The 13,574-nt window shown below is 41.7% G+C and overlaps 1 long non-coding RNA gene across 1 annotated transcript; it reads left to right on the top strand.

Annotated features, from left to right (window-relative positions):
• Nucleotides 1-1,110: 1,110 nt before the first annotated feature.
• On the top strand, nucleotides 1,111-5,405 carry LOC121089292. The gene is made up of 4 exons (XR_005828183.1): nucleotides 1,111-2,010; nucleotides 3,967-4,152; nucleotides 5,076-5,155; nucleotides 5,309-5,405. It is a non-coding gene; the product is annotated as an uncharacterized LOC121089292 (long non-coding RNA).
• Nucleotides 5,406-13,574: the final 8,169 nt, after the last annotated feature.

Here is a 13,574-nt window from a genome sequence, read left to right as displayed (position 1 = left end):
AGCTGTCCCACCCAAGGGATGTTTTTGTTTTGCCGAGCAGGGCTTACACAGAGTCAAGGCAGCAGAAAAGTCTGCTTCTCACCCCACCCCACCAGCAAGTGAGCTGGGGGTATGCAAGGAGCTGGGGTGGGACACTCCATCCCAGCCAGACCCAGTAAAGCTGGGAAACCTGGTGAGAGACACTAATTGAGGTGCTTTAAAACTGAGGTAGCAGAAGAATTCAGAGAACATAAAGACAATTACAAAAAAGTACTCAAAGCTTTCAGTTAAGAAAATCGTTGGTACTAGCGGCAAAGTGAAAGTAGGTGGACTATTCATTCACCGCTCAAGTAAGGATGTCACTGGTGCTTTTCTTTAGGAGTCAAAGATCCTCAAAACACGTAGCTTTGATCTCAGGGCTGGCCTTTGATCACAGGGAACAGCGCTGTGCTTGCACGGAGGATTTTATAATACCTTGGTTGGGTATTAAATGTGAACAGCTCCAACACATCCAGTGCCAGAACCATGGATTGCGAGATTTGTACTTGAATGCAAAAACTGGATGGCGGGAGGTCACAGGGTCTCATTCATCCACCTCAGTTGCCCTTCCTTTGAAGAAAAACGGGAGTTCTCTGGCTTCTGAATTCCATTGCACTCCAAAGGCTGCTGGCTACAGTAATAAGATGAAGAACATTACTTCTCAGGAAGGTGAGGGACTGTTCAGACTGGGGGTGTGGGTGTGTGTGTTCATCCACCCAATACCACCATCAGCTATTTCAGCCCTATGAGAAGAAAACTGAATGGAGAAGGATGTCTGTTTTTTCTTTCCTAACCTGCTTTCAGGGCTTTCAGAGGAGACAGGGCTTTCACCAAGAAATACTCCAAGGTTTTGAGCTATATGCAGATGCTCAAGGAGCCTATAATCTGCTTTGCAGAAAAAGAATAACTGATAAGCAATCTCTGAGAAGTAAACTGCCTGCAGTTTACAACAGAAACAATGCTTGGGTTCCTTTCATAATGTTTTATTACTCCTTATGTTTAATGAAAAGTTTGAGAAATTTTTCCTGAACCAGATTTGTCATTTATGACCTTACTTCACTACAGCAGAAGTTATAGAGAAAGGATCTGGATTTTTAAAGAGTTTTATAATAGGGTACGTGCCTCCTTGCCCTATAACTGTAGGCAGATGGGGTCACAGGGCAATGCACACACTTACCATAAAGCTCAACTTTCTGTGGCCGCTTTCTCTCTTAGTTTTCTTCTTCCTTCTTTTCTTTATTTTCTCCCATCATCCTGATTTTCCTCTTTGCAATAAGTAGAGTTATCAATGGTCCTAACTGATCTGGTCTGAGCCCTCTGTTACTGAGTCATCTTGCCTGCTTGCTTGCTTGCTTGCCCAGGGCACTGTATTTACTCTCTGAACTGTGAAGCAGTTGTTCTTTAGTTTATTACAGCCTCCGTCTCCATTTATTAATAGGCCTCCTCAGCAAAGGCACTTGAAGTACATTGCCGAATACAATAATGAAACTGATGCTACTGCATCTACCCTCTGTACCATGCACCGTGTGTTTCTCCTGTGCTCTCCGTGGCCTGGCATATGCTCTTTATGCAGGCTTATAGGATAGGATACCCATACCTATGGCAGGACAACCGTACGATCTTGAATCTGTTTCCTGGTGAGTAAACACTGATTCCTTTAAGGACTTGTGGGGAAAATCCATTTTAATTCTCTGGGGAATCCTACAATCACAGGATCTGGCTTGGTGGGAAGGAGCCTCACCACTGGCTCCAAAACTGCACTCTGCATGAAAGGGGCCTGGTGAGTGGAAAAAAGCCCTGTGACTCCTCTGAGAAGCAAATGCAACTGCTACTGCTCTCCTGCAGAGGAGACCCTCTGATCATGATGAGCAACCCAAAAAGGAAGAGAATGAGTGTGACGCATCTTTTATACCTTCAGGGAAATTATAAACTGATCTGATGCTAATTGATGCTAATGAAAAGACGCCAGCAGACTTTGGTGTAGACCTGCAGGTAAGGAGAAATGATATCATTTGAACCTTGCTGCTGATAGCAGCCAAAAGGATGTTATTATGGTATCATCAATCGTGACAGTACTATTAAACCTTTTGGACAAAGGTTAGGACAAGTGTAAGCAGGGGCAGGAGAACTCTCCAGCTCTGCCCTCCTCACTTGTCCAGCATTTCTCAGGCAGTCTGGTCTCTCTTGTGACCAGGGGCTGTCTCTGTGGGACAGACTAACACATTACAGAGGTCCTGAGGTGGCACTGTGCGCACGCAGATCCCCACAGCCCTCTCTCTTGCCCTCTGCCCTCCCAGAACCCAGACTTTCGTACATGCAGTAGCTCTGCAGTGCTCTGCAAGGCAGAGGAAGAAGCCTCAATCCCTTCCCCTAAGCCTCTTGAGGAGCAAAAGAGGACATGCTACTCTGTGAGGGAGGTCAGGGCAGAGAAAGTCAGAGAAAGGTGGGGTCAGGACACAATAAAGGCACAGAGCAGAGCAAAAGGCTAGTATTAATTTTGCCCCAAATAATGAGCCCGGTAGTTGCAGGCTGGCTAAGCTTAGCTCACTTGCAGGGAAAATAAAGGAAAGCTTTTATGGGATTCAATCAAGAAAGAACTAAAGGAAAGAATACACTTAATGCCACTGACAGTTTTATGGTAACTATAAGCAAACTTGTCAAACAAACCTGATTTTTGTGCTTTGATAAGACTATATATTTGGCTGACAAAGGTAATTGCATAGTGATAATGTACTTGAAATTGTGTTGGGCATATGAGTCAGTAGTGCGCTGCATTTTGAGTCTAAAAATGAACACTGGAATATCAATACAGCTTGTGTGAACAGCACCGAGAGAAGGCCAACTGACAGACCTCAAAGAGCCAGTGAGGGGTCCATGAGAGGCTCATGGAGATTAGGGCGATGCTGGAAGCTGCTTAATCTGTTCATGTAATAATTTAATCTATAACCTAAATGAACATGGAATCACTGTTGATAACAGCAGGGGCTGGCAATGACTAGCAGGACAAAAGACAGTCATGCAGAGTGATCGGGCATGCTCTGACAGCAAAGGGCTACCTAGTCTTGGAAAGGTGGAAGCTGCTAGTAGGAGTAGATGGGGAAGTTTTAGCTCAGTGGATGGCATTGATGAGTCTGAAACATTCAAGATCTTAGAGGTGATTTGGTGAAATGAGCCGGTTTTGATCCTCGAGGCATAAAGGGTCTGTCCTGGACCCAGATGCAAGCGGTAGAGGCTCTCCAGGACACAAGACCTCCAATTGATCAGGGCTGTCCCTGACTCCCCCTTCAAGCTTCCTAGGCAGTGGAGAGCCTTTCCCTCCCCAGTACATCTCCGGCCAGAGCTGTGGAGAGCACACCATTGCCGTGCCCCACTGCCAAGTTGTCCTAAAGTGTGAGCAGGAGCTGAGTAGTTTACAGCCCATGCGGACAGCGGAAGAGATAACCTTGAGGTTCTGCCTCCTGGTGCCATTTGCTTGATTAATACGCTTGGGTCTGCCGTAAGGGAAGATTGTGCTATTTCTGCGCAGAGTGGGATCGCTCTGTTTTTGCAAACTAATACCCTCATCCCTGCCATCAGTCTGGCAGGGTCAGGCAGCAGCCGGGAGCGGTCGCCTAGGAGCTATGCAGCACACCCCGGGGAGAAACAGTAGGGTCAGGTGACAGTACCGTTCTCAGGTTTACCTGTTTGTTGGGGTTTCCCCCCCCCTTTTCTTTTTTTGTTTGAGTTTTTTGTGTTTCGTTTTTTTGTTTTTTTTGTTTTTTTTGTTTTTTTTTTTTTTTTTTTTTTTAATGGAGTGTGTTATGCTTTTCTTATCTGGGAATAATGAGTTCACTTGTGTACCGCTGCCGAGGGGAGGAAGCACAGGCTTGTGAGGCAGCTGGTACACTAAGTCATCTCATGTCAATGACAACCAAGGATTTTTTTTTCCCTCCACATGGCCTTCCCCAGGGAAGGACATCATGTGAATGGAGAAGCCAGCAGCCCCTGCTCTGCACCTCACTGACCCAACACACTTCAGGCCAGCAGCTGATCCAGGGGGCTCAAGAATATCTTTGTTGAAAGAAAAGATGTTTCTTCAACCAAAGGAAATCAGAAAAAGAAAAATGAGATGAAGGAAAGAAAGAGCATTTGTATGTAAGTCTTACCAGAAAACATGGTTGTTTCAACAGTTTCCATTGAGCACAAACACACCCGTTCAAGGTTAAGTGCCAACATCAACTCTCTCTTAAAGGGTGGCTTTTCCTGACTCATCCCAACACTGCTGTTCAGCCATTCCTCTTTGTCTAGCTGTGGTTTTCAGCAGTTCAGTGTCTTGCTTATTCTCCCTGGACTCCAGAGAAATTAACACTCACCTGCCTGAAGGTATGTGGTTAGATATTCCTAGTATACTACTTCAACTGCTCTGTGATATTAGAAACTGTATTGGTACATTGTCACTGTTTTCTTCCTATTTGCTTCCCTCTAACGTTCTTCTGTACAGCCTGGCAGGAAAACAGCCAACAGGAAAACTGAGATATTGTTGACATTCATAAAAATAACTTGCTTTCTCCATCGCTTTTCACACATAGATTTATCTTACTACTTCTGTTACAACCACCCTAAACCATCAGCAAGCGATTTCTGCAGAAAAGGTATCAGGGATATCAGTAACCATGCATCCTGCTGGTCCAAATTTAGATGCAGCATCTTAAACAAATGGACACAAATGGTCATAAGATCCACACTTCCCAGGCTTATAGTGAGCAACGGCCACAGGACTGTCTTGAGGTGTGGGCCCATGGAGGTCCCAGCAGAGGCACAGTGACTCTGGTGCCAGATCTACTGGACATGTGCTGAGTGTTTCCACAGTGGTGTATGCACAACATAACATTGTGTATACATGCACGGTTTGGCCATCTTCAGAACCATCCTGTTATGTCTCACAGACACACAGAGCAAAAAACTCTCAGCAAACCATAAAAATGAGCATCCAGAAGAGGAAGTACTGAAGCATCACTCCCTGACAAGGAGCAGGAATTGTCTTATTAATGAGGTCTACCTTGTTTCTCTCTCCCTAGGAGCTTGCCCTGAGGAATGTTTCAGTTTCTGTGTATCCTTGACTTTTCTTTGATCACCTGATATTCCTGAAGTTTTCAAGGTAAGTCTGCTTTTCTTTATGTGAACTATTGTTTGGTTACTTACAAAAGTGGGACAATTACTCTAAGTAGTGAATTATCAAAACATGCCAAGTGGCAGCTCTCCTCCCCATAAGCTTTTTGTGAGTACTTGGCTCTTCTTTTCCTCCCTGCAGTTGGTGTGTTCATCCTTCCTCTCGTGCACACCAAGGAACTGATCACACTGATATAATTCCACTGAATTTGAGGGAACTACCTTTCAAATTACACTGGTGAGACACCCTTCTGTCCTTCCAATAGTTCACCCTGATCAGAGTTGCATTTAAGGGCATAAAATCAGTGCACGTGGCAGAAGGTATGAATTATACAAGTGGGACTTGTTAGACCTTAGGGAACCATGAGAACAGATCTCCTGTAACTTGCCTGAAGGTACCTGAGTTTAACATCCTGAGATTCCAAAAGTTGTATCTTTGACTCTGACTACATCTAATTTAGTTGATGCAGGGGGTTTTGCCTTCTGTCTTCCTCCTGGACAGTTTCCCTTATCTTTGCATCTTCCCGTCTTCATTGTTTCTTTTGCTCTTCAACTGCATGTTGCAGTAAAGTGTGGTTTTGTGTGTTCTTTCCAAAGCATTTCTGCATGAAGCTATAGCGGAGCTAAGGCTGTGGTGAAAGATACCAAAAATATATCAAGCAGTACACTGCTGGCTAATTTTTTAAAAAATGTCTTGTGTTAGCCAAACAATACAGCGTTTGATAAGCTGAAAGGATCATTTTCAAAGGGACATCTACCTTCAGCACAGAATCCAAGGATGAGAGGTAAAGCTTTAGGCTGAACTCCCAGCCAAGAATCCTCACCACCCTTTCCCATTCTTTCTTTGGGGTGGAGGTGAGGATGCTAGAGCTAGGGACTAGGACATTTGACAAGATTTTTTTATTGTAGCAAGAAATGACAAAACAGAAAGGAGGGATAGGGCTGGTGAGGGATGGAAAAGATTGATAATTGTTTCCTTGGCAACTGAAACCGTGGAGCCTCATGCAGGAATGCCTGAGAAAAATCCTAGAGCAAGCCAGACTTGATGATCATAATGGTCTCTTCTGCCTTCGGACTCTGTTTCAGGCCAAGTTTACACATCACGGTGTGGTGCTGCATAAAGACATCGAGTTAGAGCTAAATGGAAACCAGAAGCTGTATGGATGTAAGAAATCCTTGAGAAGAAAAGAAGCACTATTGTCTCCCTTTCATAAAATGGGGAACATTTTATAATGCAAAAGATGAAAAGATTGAATAACTTGGCAAAGTATATTAAAATGTCTTTTGCAACGTAGAGGACAGGCACGTTACAAGTCCCTGCCTATCACTCTCATCACTGCAGTGGGAACACATCACTTCTCAACTGAGGGTGTGCTGAAGCTATTCAAGGGATTAGCAGACAGGCTAAGGGAGCAGAACACAGGTGAGGTGGCTGCTGTTTAATGAACACTGTTTGCCCATCATGCAGTTCAGTGCTCTATGGGGGCTGCCAGCACAAAAGGGTCCCAGTCCTGCACAGTGTTTGGTTGCAGCAGCACTGAATCGTCATTAGTGGTTTTAAATCTAAGAACTGGGGCATATATATGAATATTAATGAAAGAAGGATTGACTAACTTCATGCTATTAAAAGATTTCTTGTCCCAGAGAGTAGGTGGAGCCTTTTAAAAAATGTATAATGAAATACAATATGTGATACACAACTTTAAGAGCACCAAGAATGTGGATTTTGACCTCTTCTAATTTTCTGTTTACATAGTGCTTTAGAAGTGTGAAATGGAAATATGCTTTCATTTGAACATTTTTCATTTTTCTCCTCTGCATCTCCTGTGCCACTGTTCGTTAATGCAGAATTTCATGGCCATGCATTCTGGGGAGCCACTTGGCAGTGAACAGCTAGTATTGATTTCTGCTCCAAAAATAGAGCATAAATGCTTGTATTTTTAGAAATGTATGTGTGCATGCATATATATGCATACCTGTGTATGTATATATATATATATTTATATAAATGGGTATGGCAAAAATATAAAAGACATAGGAAGGTTAAATCAGTCATAATTAATAACCTTGCCAGATCCGATGTAAACTTTTGTGCCAGCACTGCACGTAGCATCATATGCTGTACCATGCCTGTGAAAGGCACCCCCAGGCAAGAGGCTGGTGCATTACCATACATCCACTAGAAACCAGAGATTCAGGGCAGCAGAATTTCCACAGTCGTGTGAGAAAGGAGTACTGCAGCATCAAGGCAGCCAGTCCATTTATTTCTGTTTGTTCATGATGTTAAATAATTGCCGAGGCCTGCACCGCTCTCAGTTACTTTTCAGAGTAGCTTAATGACAGGGAACTGGCTTTGTGAGTGATTCCTGTACAAGTGAGTAGAGATACTGCATGTGTCTGTCTGACCCTCTGCAAGGAGCAAGCGACTGAGGCAGGCCTAACAAAGCAGACAAAAATGAAAGGATTCTTAGGGAACTGATACATGTTTTTACTCTTTGGTGTCTGTGATGGAGACAGCTGGCATATAGCACAAAATGGAGTTTGTGTTCCCCTAGACTTTCTTCTGGGCTAGCACTAATATTCACAAATAAAATACCATGTAAGTAAAGTGCCAGACTGGCCATGTTTGCAGGTTCAATCAGAAGGGGCTACTATAAAGCATGCCAGCCAAAATAAGATGGGAGAATCCTGCCTTAATGTCTGAAGTATTCCCTAAAAGTAATTAGTAAGGGGGGTATCTATGTGTGTGTATCTGGGTGTGTGACTATATTATTAGTATGTAAAAGGTGAAATGCCAAGCTGAAAACAAGTTTGTTCTTTATTGCTCTCCTGTTTAAAATCTTATTGGTTTCCCCCCTCTTTTTCTGCTTATTTTTCACCCTTTAATATCCGAATTATCATGTCTCCAGTTCCTTTTCTTTGATGAAGGTCATTTTTTAGACCTGAATAATGATGTCAGATAAATGTGTAGCTTTTATAAGGAACAGAAATTTCACTGCATGGAGAGGCAGCTGTTCCTTTAGGGCAAAAAAGATGGGAGATACAAGGCAGTGAACATGAGAAAGGAATTTAATTTTATTATTTTCATTCATGGGTACTCAAAATGTGATGTCAAGGTTGGGATTCATTTCATCTAACATTATCCATCTCCAAGAAAGGATCTAGTTATCGAAGCCTTCCTCTGTAGACAAAGGAGAGAGCCAGCCAAGGCCAGAGGCTGATGTCTGTCCTATCTTATCATGAATTGCATATTATTTCTTTCCATTTACAATGAAGGAATGGAGCTTAGAGACTGAGGTTCAAAGAAATGTATGCATGTAATGTCAGTTAAAAAGGATCTATTAAATCTGTCCAGGCTGAGTCAGGGAATGCAAGTTCTTTCCAAAGCGGATGTAAGAATGGTTTCCTTCTACCAAAAAGGAGAGGTCTATAAGCAATCAAGGATGCAGTACATTAAGCACAAATGAGGAAATGCAGGATAGGTATTTCAGAGGAACAGAGAGAGAGGGGATTGTAGGAGGCTTGGCTGCTGCTCTAATGAGGGTTCAAGGAAGTATACTACATAGTGTGAAGTTTGCCCACATTTTTCAAGACGTACAAAATGTACTTCCTTCCAGAAAAGCAGGTCAGTTGGTTAGGTTAATTTATTAACTTGATTTGGAGAACTTAGCACATTGCCAATGACTTTTACGAGTCTCAACCTCTTCAGTATTTTTAAGTCCTACATTGTGTGATTTAAAAAACTTGGACTTTACTTAAAAAGGAAAAAAGCTCAATTCTTTTTTCCTAGACTGTGGAGTAAAACTTGAAGATGCGAACTGTATAGGCTTCAAAAAGGGAAAAGCAAATACAAAACTGGACATGTATGACACCTTAGCCAGTTTTATGATTCCTAAATACTCAGACTTGAAGACCAAGTTGGCATTAATGTAGTGTTAACATCATCTATTGCCTGCCTTCCAAAATTGTTAGCTGTGTTATACATGGAAGGAGAAAAGGATGTAATTTTCCGTATGGCCTTCCTCTTTTCTGCCCCTTCCCCCATGTATTCATAACACCACGCTTTGCCCCATGTGTGCAGCTCAACAGACATTTAGAGGTACAATTATGGTGCAAACATAACTGGGTTATTACCACAATAACACAACAAACCGCTCTAGCTCAAGTCTATGTATTGCAGGCCTGCGATGTTAAAATCACATTTCCTTAAAGTGCCTTTGGTTGCAGACAATAAAAACAGCCTGTATGGCAGAAGACCACTGAAAATAGCTTTTAAAGAAAGGATCTATTTTTACAACAGCAACATTTCATCTGATGTGCATACCTTGGTTCATAATTGAAAGTGAGACAGCCAAGGGAACTAGTAGGATTAGGCTATGGGAATTCAACTGAACAATGTTTTGCATTCAGATAATTGCATGAAATTGGTCTATTAGTGTAAGTTTTTCAAACTGCAATAACATAAACCAAAGTAAAATATTCCCAGCGTATACATTCAACTAATGTGCTAAAAGGGAACCACAACTGGTTTCAGACAGAGCACAGAGAACTTCCATTAATTATCCAAAGCTGTGTCCAAGTATTGTTCTCGGTCTCACAGGTTCCTCAAATGGACTTTCAAAGGGAAACTCTTTCTATAAAACAGTAAGTAAATAAATACAATTTCATAGTTAACTTGCGGTTTTCACTGGCAAGGACATTACTAACGTGTCCTTTATCTGACCTTAATTTAATGTTGCATAAAATCTCACCAAAAAGAACCGCAGAAGGAAAGAGTTCTGGCTCAAATTGCAGCTGCTTGCTCCAGTAGCTCTTCTGACCAAATGTCAGCAGTAGGTGCAGCTCATGTCTTTCTAACTTTTTCCATGGGATAGGATTATTCTGTCCTGTGGCTTTCCTCTGCCTAAGAAAAAAGCTTATCAGGAGAGATGTCCCAAATCCTTCTTTGTCTTAACTTGGTGGGGGTTTTTTTGTTTGTTTGGTTTGGGTTTTGTTTTTTTTACTTTTTACCCTGCATTTACCCTTGGGACTCAACCTCAGTATTTGGAATGAGCATCTACAGAGGACAGTTTTAGAGGTGGCTTTTGGCCACACAGCTCCAGCCCAGTCAAGTCATCACAGCAAACAAATGCTGGCCCACCACCAATTCAGGCTAATTATTCTAATACCTTGAGCTCAGTCTGGCTAATGCCTACTGCAGTGGCACCTGAGAAGGAAGACTGCAATTAGTCATGCTTTTATCTTTACTGAAGACTGGGCTGCTTAGGAGCATGTGCCAGCCACATGACTTGCTGGACTGCTGAGGTGAATGCCTGTGTCACTAATGTCTCTGTGGGGTTTGGAGGCAATTTCCTATTCGCCTGTCTCTTATCCCCCATTTTTGAAGGAAGGGAAATAATTTTAATTATTTCTGTGATGAACATAGAACGTGATTATATCAAATAACCAATTAATGTATCTGTGTCAGTAATTCAATCTCTTTACTAGTGTTTTTCAGCTTAAAATCCATAGCAGAGTACAGAAGAAAATACCATGTCAGCATCCTATAATGAATGTAAACATAAAAGACAGTTGAGCTGTGAATAAGAGATACCTTAGTAACACTGGAGCTTTCAGCTCATTTCAGCACATTTCTCTGTCACTGATTTTAGCAGCCGAGCAAGGCTTGCGTGGCATCTAATGTTGTTCCCTGGATTCTGTTCTGTGCCCAGTCTACGTGAGCCTTAAAATTCTGAAAGACAAGGGTTTTGTTGCTGTCCTTGGAGGGCAATTTCCATGCTGGTGTATCCCAGTGCCAGAAATTTTATCCAGAGGTTCTAACTCAGTTTTGCCTTTTTTGGATTAAATTATTTCTCTTTCAGACATTGTCCTTAAAAAACTCTTCTTTTTCTGTTGACAATTAAAGCTTTTCAAGTGTTTTATGTCTGCCTGTCACAAGTCTGTACAGCGGTCTTTTAAAGTTTACTTAGGGCACAGCTGCACACTGACACACCATGATGCAAATACCCCTGAAGCAAAGCTGAATGAGCTGGTTCCAAAACCAGGATTTGCACTGTGGCTACCTAGTAGAGAGAGACAAGGACCACTTTTCTTGCTTGCTTTGTTCTGTGTCTGTGGAGTTCAATGCAACTGGGTCCTGGTTTGCAGGCAGAGTTTGTAAGCTCTACTTTCAGATAAGAAAAAAGTAATGAAAGTTGCAAGAAGTTGCACATTGCTCTAACTGCAGTGTTCAATGTTAAACAAGGGGTGTTTGGTGGGAGACAATGCTGGTTAAAGAAGATAATGTGAAACATGGTTTGGGAATCATGCAATTTGGGCCTCAAGTACAGTCATATAAAGTAAGTTTCTTGCTTCACAGAGATCTGGATGATGCCATTTCACTGAGAGATGGGGAAGAAACATGGGGAGAAAAGGTCTTTATGGTGACATAATGGCAGGAAGACTGTAGGATGATGAATGTGAATGAAGAAGAAAGAGCAGAGAACAGAAGTATAGGTATTTTGTGACAGATATTGAATGGGAGGGAGCCTGGGATTGTAACTTCTAGAGGAACCAGAAACCATTAGCAGTAGGAAACCAAAGTAGATTTGAGGGAAGGGAAAAAGGCTGTTAAAGCATTTCACTCAGGAAGATCAAGCTATTAGCATCTGCAGGAGCAAATGCTCACTAGAGATGAATGTCATGGGCAAGATTTTGAAAGTGTTCATTCCAGCTGCTTCTACTAAAATCTGGCAAAGTATCTGCTGATTGCCTGATTTAGTTGTTCTTACTTTCTGAAAAAACACTGATCCTTGAGTCTGCAAAACCTACTGATCTGCCTTGTTCATTATGTAAGTTAGGATAGCATTTGATTAATCTTTGGCATAAACCATATCTGGGCCAGACAGGGGGAAGCCTTATCTTTTATATGAAGTCCAAATGGTTTCCGGAATGGGAGATGTACCTTGAATTATGAAGTGACGATTAGAAACAGATGTGGGAGAGGATTTTGCAAGGTCTGGATATTTTTTGGAAGTATTTATTGACATTGCAGAAAGTGGCAGGAAAGTTTGTTGATTCTGTTTTGTGGGAGGAGTTTAAAGAATGTATATATAAGTGACCTTTTCAGTAAGCACTCTGTTTAAGATGGGATTGCTAAGGATATTTTATAGCAGGTTTGCTGTTCTTGAAATTTACTTCTTTTAAGTTCCAAAACTAAAACAGACAAGATCTGGTTTGCTCATTTTTTGTGTTTCATTCCATAATGCAGAGAAATAATCTAATTGCTGTCATGATCAATGCTCTAGCAGCTTGAAACGCATTATTTTTAATATGATAATTTGGCTAAGTATAGACAGAATAATTTTCAGTTGCTCAGTGTGTAAGTATGAAGGATAGTTTGATAGAGCAAACCGTATCTGTGGTGCAATAATGTCTGAATATGGTATGTCTATGTCTTACAAACCAATATTTTATGAACAAAATAGGACAGTTAAGGTCAGGATTGGTGGCAGATATGAAGGAAAAAAGACCATTGGTTCAGAAAGCTACATACCTCTTTAATGGAGGAACAACACTAAGCCCATTTATTCTAATGTGTTGCCTCAACACAACTGAAGAGGCAGGAATTTGAGGTAAAAGGTTTTGGCAGGTGGTGAAAGCGAAGGAGTCAGAGGAGACAATCAGAGTAACTATTCTTAAGAGGAGTAGTATGAAGCTATATATTAAGAGACATTTGTTGCAGACCCAGTGTCAGAAGTCCAGGAACTGGATTGAATAGACAGCCTGAGGTATTTGCAAAACGATGACAAGCCTATCGTCAAAACTGAGATGCACTTGGGCAGTCTCTCTCACGTCTCAGTGAAATCTGTAGTGGAAAATGTGGAAGAAAGCAATTTATTAGACACCTCTTTTTTTTATAAAAGGCTATTTCTCTGAGTTGCCTCCATATATTTCTCCAACTTAGAAGCTCATACATGCATGTGTGAAAACACAGCATGTGTGAAAATACAGCATACATGCATCTCTTGCGTTTCTCCTTTTTCCCCTAGGAACAATCTGGTATTTGTGTGGGCATTCCTGATGTCACTTCCCAATATTACATTTTACACAGTTATAATATGAGTCTTGTTAAGATACACAAGTACTAAAATCTATATCCTATTGAAGTTATTTTTTTTCTTTCACTTTTTAACCTAGAAAGCATACTTTCCAGTACTTTCCTTGCACCATCTAAACCAAAACTGATCTTTTTTGTTAGTCTGGCCTTATGAAGTTGGCTCTTTTCTCTTCTGGTGCCAGCAGCTGTTGCTACTATACTTCATCAGCTAGTTAAAAGGAGTAGGGGGGAAGTAACCTAGAGCACAAGTTTGGATCAAGCAAAGTATGATAGCTCAGAAATAGAGTGGAAATGCATAATAAGACTGGGC

This window comes from Falco naumanni, chromosome 5 (genome assembly GCF_017639655.2).
Source record: "Falco naumanni isolate bFalNau1 chromosome 5, bFalNau1.pat, whole genome shotgun sequence".
NCBI classification, from domain to species: Eukaryota; Metazoa; Chordata; class Aves; order Falconiformes; family Falconidae; genus Falco; species Falco naumanni.
The sequence above is the reverse complement of the archived record's forward strand: the minus strand, read 5'-3'. Positions and strand labels throughout refer to the sequence as shown.